The sequence below is a fragment of the Taudactylus pleione genome, unplaced genomic scaffold (assembly GCF_031769625.1).
Source record: "Taudactylus pleione unplaced genomic scaffold, aTauple2 ptg001866l, whole genome shotgun sequence".
Lineage (NCBI taxonomy): Eukaryota > Metazoa > Chordata > Amphibia > Anura > Myobatrachidae > Taudactylus > Taudactylus pleione.
The window spans coordinates 255,792-262,749 of record NW_028286263.1 but is presented as its reverse complement, the minus strand read 5'-3'; the positions used below and the strand labels follow the sequence as shown (position 1 = coordinate 262,749).

At 47.5% G+C, this 6,958-nt stretch overlaps 1 pseudogene; it reads left to right on the top strand.

The window, feature by feature from the left end:
* Positions 1 to 1,221: 1,221 nt before the first annotated feature.
* Positions 1,222 to 2,093, top strand: LOC148436252 (uncharacterized; annotated as a pseudogene).
* The last annotated feature ends 4,865 nt before the right edge of the window (positions 2,094 to 6,958 follow it).

The following is a 6,958-nucleotide window of genomic DNA, read 5'->3' as shown; positions in this document are numbered from 1 at the left end:
GGGTTTGTTATCAGTCATTCGAAGATGCCCTTAGTTTAGTGAAATTGGAGGGTACGGGGGCCTTGTTGGGTAAGGTCGATGTGGAGTCTGCCTTTCGCCTATTGCCTTTGCACCCCGACTCGTTTCGGTTCATGGGCTTTAGGTTAGAGGACGGCTTTTACTTCGACAAGTGTCTCCCCATGGGATGCTCTGTGTCGTGTTCTTATTTTGAAGCTTTTAGTTCTTTCCTGCATTGGTGTGTTTGCGTGGGCACTGGGGAGTCCGGGGTGGCCCACTACCTCGATGACTTCCTATGTGTTGGGCCGGCTGGTTCCCCTCATTGTGCGGAGCTTATGTTTTCTCTGCAGGCTTTGTTTAGTGAGTTCGGGGTCCCAATTGCTTCCAATAAAACGGAGGGGCCTTGCACTCGTCTATCGTACCTTGGTATCGAGATCGATACGGCTGCCGGTTGTTGCCGTTTGCCTGCAGAGAAGATAGCGAAGCTTCGCGACGCCATTACGCTTGCATTGTCACTAGGTAGGATTACCTTGAGGCAAGGGCAATCGTTACTAGGGCTCTTCAATTTTGCATGCAGGGTAATCCCCATGGGGCGGGTTTTCTGTCGTAAATTAGAGAGAGTGACCACAGGAACACGCCGACCCCATCATTTCATACGATTGTCTTCCGAAATTAGGAGAGATCTTCGAGTTTGGGATGTTTTTTTTTTTTGGAAACATACAATGGCATTAGTTTTTGGTTGCATCCCCCAGCTGCCAGTGCACAGCTGCAGCTTTTCACGGATGCAGCCGGTGCTACTGGTTTTGGAGCCTACCTGGAGGACTCTTGGTCCGCTTCCCAGTGGCCTTCATCTTGGGTTGCCGGGGGGCTGACCAAGAATCTTCTTTTACTCGAGCTGTTTCCCATAGTTGTTGCCCTGGAGTTGTGGGGTGATCGGCTCCGTAACCGGCATGTCATATTTTAGTGCGACAACTTGGGGGTAGTTTATGGTATTAACCGGCAGAAGTCTACATCCTTGACGGTTCTCAGGCTCCTTGCACAGCTTGTTTTGCGCTGTCTGGCATGTAATGTTCACTTCGAAGCAAGGCATGTTCCCGGCGTAAACAATTCCATTGCAGATGCGCTATCCCGCTTTCAATGGGTTAGATTTAGGGAACTTGCACCTTCTGCGGCAGCGATTGGTGATATCTGCCCCCCTCATTGTTGGCAGGTTATTTGTCCGGAATGGAGGGGTTAGTGCGGCACTCGCTCGCCCCCAGCACGTTGAGGTCCTACCAGTCTGCCTGGAACCAGTGGGAGTCCTTTTTCTCCCGCAAGCGTGACGGAGGTAAGCGGATTTACCAAGTCTTTTTATCTTTTATATGGGGTCTATATTCTGCTGGTAAGTCCAGGGCGGTGGTGGCGAGAATCATTTGCGGCGTTTCGTTTTTCTTGCGCTTGCATGGGCGTCGGGATTTTACCAAGGGATTCTTAGTACAAAGGGCTGTTAAAGGTTGGGCTAGAATGGCCCCGGTTCAGGATGACCCCAGAAGACCAGTTACTTTTTCGTTACTTTTTTTTAGTTTGTGATTGTATTGTCTGATGTTTGCACGTCCCCTTATGAAACGATACTTTTCCGGCTCGCTTTTGCGATGGCCTTTCACGGGGCTTTTCACATCAGCTAGTTGGTAGCTGCTTCTCGTCGGGCCCCTCCTGCTTTACTTTATTCACACATTATCGTCGCCCGGTCTCTGATGTGTAAGCTGCAGCGATCCAAAACAGATCAGTTGGGTAGAGGTCGCTGGGTGTATTTGGCGGCATGTTCGGATGCATGTGTTTGCCCAGTTGCGCTGGCCAGACAGTATTTGCGCCTTCGGCCCAACTTGCCAGGTGCGTGGTTGATCCATGGTGATGGTTCCCCCTTGACCATGTATCAATTCCGATCTGTCCTTCAGCGGTGTACCCAGTACCTCGGCTTGCCTCAAGGGGTATACGGTTCCCATTCCTTTCGGATCGGGGCGGCTACAGCCGCAGCCCGTGCTGGATGGTCGGTTTCAGAAATTAAAGTGCTAGGGCGATGGAAATCGAACGCTTATAAACGCTATGTTCGGCACTGATATGTTTGCTTCTGCATTGTATATTGTCTTACTATTGTATTATTATAACGTGGAATTTTTCTGTTACCGCTCGTCACCGTTATCGGTGGGGGCCCTGAGGGATTTTGCCCTGTTTTTGCCCTGAACCACGAAAACTGATTGGCTATTGTTATCCGGGCAGGTTTTTTCAGGTTTTCACCTTGGGCCAAGTTAGGTTTTTTTCCCCCTTTGCTCCCCCTCCTCCTCCCCCCTGTCTTTTATCTTCTCTACCTTTCTTTCTCTCTTTTGATGCCGACATTTCGTTTGTGCTAAGTTTTGGCTTCCATTTGGTAACCTTGTTACATTGTGTTTTTTCTTGCAGGAGCTAATTTGGACCCTCGACCCATATGGGTCGTGGGTCACTCATTTATCCATTGGGCAGCTACATCGCCCTTGGCGTGTGACCCTCAGTCATTTGTAGCAGTAGACAGCATTCGCTGGTTAGGCAGGAGAGGTATGCGCTGGGACGCGCTGCTAGGTTTGCTGTTAGAGATGGCGTCGTGTTTTGGGGCTCCTGGTGTTCTAGTCTTGCATTTGGGGGGCAATGATCTGGGGTCTCAGTCATCCTTAGATTTGAGGTACAAGGTAGTTAAGGATCTTGAGACCATTTGTTCCTGGTGGCCATGGTGTAATCTGGTTTGGTTGGCTATCATTCCCAGGCAGTGTTGGAGGAGCGCGAGGCCTGGGGTGTTAGTCGACAAGGCAAGACGCAAGGTTAATTCCCTAGTGGCAAAAAGAGTGGTAGCTTTAGGTGGCCTGGTGATAAATCATCCTTTGATACGCTTTAGAGATTCTCACCTGTTCCGTTCGGATGGAGTTCACCTTACTGAAGAGGGGACGTCGCTGTTCTTGGAAAGTATCTTTAGGGGATTAGGTAGTTTAGTTTAGACTGATGGCGGGCCCGTCTTTAAGAGGTGTCGTCGGGCGTGGCTGGAAGGAGCGTCAGGTAAAGGGTTAGGTTCACTGCAATTTATTTTGGGGTGCAATCGGCATCAATACACTGTTGACGTTAACCTTCTGGGGTCAGCTGCACTGGCTTACTGGCCGGGCCTTTTTATGAGTGTATTGGTGCCTGATTTGGAGACCTTAAAGATTACTTGCTTAAAGGGCAATTGGCCCTGCAAGTATGGTGGAGGATAGTGGAAATTGCTTAAAGTGAATTTGGACCATTGGCTTATGACGCTCTTTCTTTCCGTCACCAGTCGTTTTTTGTATTTAAAATAAAGGCTGATCTTATTTTTATAGCAATAAAGTTGTCTGTGTCTTTATTTTAGATAAGTTATGTAAGGTTGGTTAAGCTGTAATGGTTTGGATTTGTGTTCACATATACCGATAGGGCGTTTATGGTAACTGAGCAGTCAGTGTCACAGTGTCACTGTCAGGCACTCACTGCATGTGCACTGTATGACAGACCCAGCAGTGCCTCAGTGTGTTCTGGTGTGACGGCATTGGTGAGGAGCTGAGAGAGAGAGAGTGTGTGTGTGATGATATAAGGCGGGATGTACTAACCTTGCGGAGTACATCCTGCCATGCTTTGCATTTCCAACTGATCGCATATGCACTAACATATGCGATCAGTAGCGCAAAGGACAACTCTTCCGATAAAAGCTGTTTTTTGCGATATGCGCTGTGCCGTGGACTTCCGGGTTTATGACCCAGGAGTCCATCTGACCATGTGCAGAGTGACGCGTCGGCCGTGGGGCATGCTGGGAGGGATTCGATCAGACTCTCTGCTCCTCCCCTGTCTGCACCAGACTCTCTGCTCCTCCCTTGTCAGTGCCAGACTCTCTATTTCTCCCCTGTCTGCACCAGACTCTCTGCTCCTCCCCTGTCTGCACCAGACTCTCTGCTCCTCCCCTGTCTGTGCCAGACTCTCTGCTCCTACTCTGTCTGCACCAGACTCTCTGCTCCTCCTCTGTCTGCACCAGACTCTCTGCTCCTCCTCTCTCTGCACCAGACTCTCTGCTCCTCCTCTGTCTGCACCAGACTCTCTGCTCCTCCTCTGTCTGCACCAGACTACGCCCTTCCTCTGTCTGTGTCAGACTCTCTGCTCCTCCCCTGTCTGCACCAGACTCTCTGCTCCTCCCCTGTCTGCACCAGCCTCTCTGCTCCTCCTCTGTCTGCACCAGACTCTCTGCTCCTCCTCTGTCTGCACCAGACTCTATGCCCTTCCCCTGTCTGTATCAGACTCTCTGCTCCTCCCCTGTCTGCACCAGACTCTACACGCTTCACCTGTCTGCACCAGACTTGACTCTGTGCCCTTTCCCTGTCAGCAGCAGCCCCTCTGCACTTCCCTTTCGGCAGCAGCTCCACTACCCCTCACCTTTCATTGGCAGCCTCTCTGCCCTTCCCCTGTCAGCAGCAATAATTGTCCCCCACCACCAGCATTTCCTCTGGGCCCCTCAAACTTTAGATACTGCCCTGTACTTTGTCCTGCCTCCTCCTTTTTCTTCTAGTTCTCACCTCTTCATCCCTTACATATCTTATACTTTTACTGAAGTCCAAGAAGTTCTGGGGCTGCTGACCTGAAGCGTTATGGACTACCGGAGGCACAACCGTGTCCAGGACCACGTAAATGAATGTGAGGATGGCAGGTGAGCACAATCTTGGGACTTTAGTATTTTTGTTGAGCAACTGTATAGATGATTGTTCCAATAGTATGGATCCTAAACATCAAGCTTTTACTCCATAATCACATGCATTAATTGGTTTTAAGGAACTAGCGGTCAGGGATCCTCATGCAAATTATCAAAGCACCAAAAGCCCTATTATTACTGGTGAACAAGGAGATGTTTTTGTTTTTTATACTGCATTAGCCAATTCCTCTTTGGGCTGATCCTGTAGTTGTAGGACAAATCATATCACCGCCAGGGTCTGCCCGTACCCCTAAAGTGGCATGAAGCTGAAATGGGCACCAACCATTACATTCCACGAATGGGCCCTTCATGTCTCAGTTCAGCTCTTGATATAAAACACAACTTTTTTTTTTACTACTTATTATTACAGAATGTAGAGTTTTTATAACCTATCAAAAAGAGTCTGAAACTGTTTGCATCTATATTCCCACTTGAGAAAAATATGTTGACATCAATTCCTTTAGTTTAAATATAGTTAAATATTTAAAGTTGTACCAAGTAAAGTACAGTATGTACTATAGATCCAGAAAAATAAAAACAAAAACCATAAGCACATTAAGGGGAAAATTTACTACGGGTTTGAACTGCCTTTGGTTTGGCTGCGGTTTCCCATTGGGATTGCATCCTGCTGATTTACTAAGCGCAAAAACACTGAGAAGCCACACTTTAGAGTAGGACTTTGAATGAACATCAATATTTTTCCCAGTAGAATAATATAAACCCCAGATTTACTAAGTGGCTGGTTTAGAACCCATTGCAGTGGGATTTTTCAAAACCATTGTACAGTACATGTCCCTGTCTCCATAAATGATATTTGTACTAATCATTTTTTCTTTTATTTAAACATCTTCATCTGAATAACTGTAGTAAGCACATACAGATACAAGGAACATGGGGAAATCCCTCAGTATTGTTTATATAGTAATATTTTCATTATAAGGGCGGGATGAAAAATGCTGTCAAACCCTGAAAATGGAGGTTTGACCGCATTTCTCATGTACACCAAGCCCCGAATGAGATGCACTCCGGGGCTTGGTTGCGATGGGTAACGGCATCTTCTTGATGGCGTTACCCATAAAAGCCTATGGGCTTCTTTCTGCAGAGTGCTATAAGATCTGATTGGATCCCTCCCAGCACCCCCTGCGGCATGCACAGAAGGACGCCGGAAAGTTTCTGGGTCATAGACCCGGAAGTCCCTCCATCGCAAAAGGCCATTCTTACCGAGAGAGCAGCCCTTTGCGGCGCTGGTCATGCGTCCCGCCCTAAGTCTTTGTCAATGTAAAAAATAAAAAGAACCTTTCCTGATGAAAACCGCCTTCCCCTCCCTACCTGGCATTGGCTGATCATCCGCCAACGTTTCAGCCTCGTCCGACGCTCTCTTTCTCTTCGGGAATATAATAGATCCCTCATGTCTCCATCTCCTCTTCTTGTCTTCCTTTCTTCTCTTTCCATCGTCACCTTTTAAGACATTAAAAAAGATCAGAAGCCTGAATAATAATAATAATAATAATAATAATAATAAAAAACCTTAATTACATATACTGTAACTGCTGCCTTATTATTAGGGACACATAACCCACAGAGAGACACTAACAGAGACCAGATATAAGGAGGACTAGCTATTTGTATATAACACATCTATATACATTTTATTACCAAGTTCCCAAATTATCCAACACATATCTTATAAGATAACCTAATATTACTGTTACTGTTATTCATAGAATATATCATATTGTACCCAAAGGATAACGCAGGAGAAATTGTTACTCACATACAATGTTATATATAATGGCGGCACCAGTCTTATAACATGACTGATATTAATCTCAGTAATATAGGGCACGAGTCAGAGATGAACGCTAATGTCACCACCGCCGCTGCCATTTTGTACGGAGCAGCTGTGCGGAAATATGGAGATGTGCAGGCACCGGGATTTGTACTGAGATGAACACTGGCGGTTTCGCAAATCCAAGCAGCTGCGTATAAAGACGCAGCATCGGCCTCCTGAGTAACCCTACGGTCATGTAAAATGCCCGCTGGAACTGAGACGTCGGAACCACTTTTACTGCGTACAGGATCGCAATCACAGGCAGAGACTCACCCAGAATACGGTCATGAGCAGCGGCGGCTCTTACCCTCTTAGATGAGGGGGGCTGCCACCACTGGAAACGAGCGTCACTCACCTCTACCTGCGGGTCCCGGCATCAA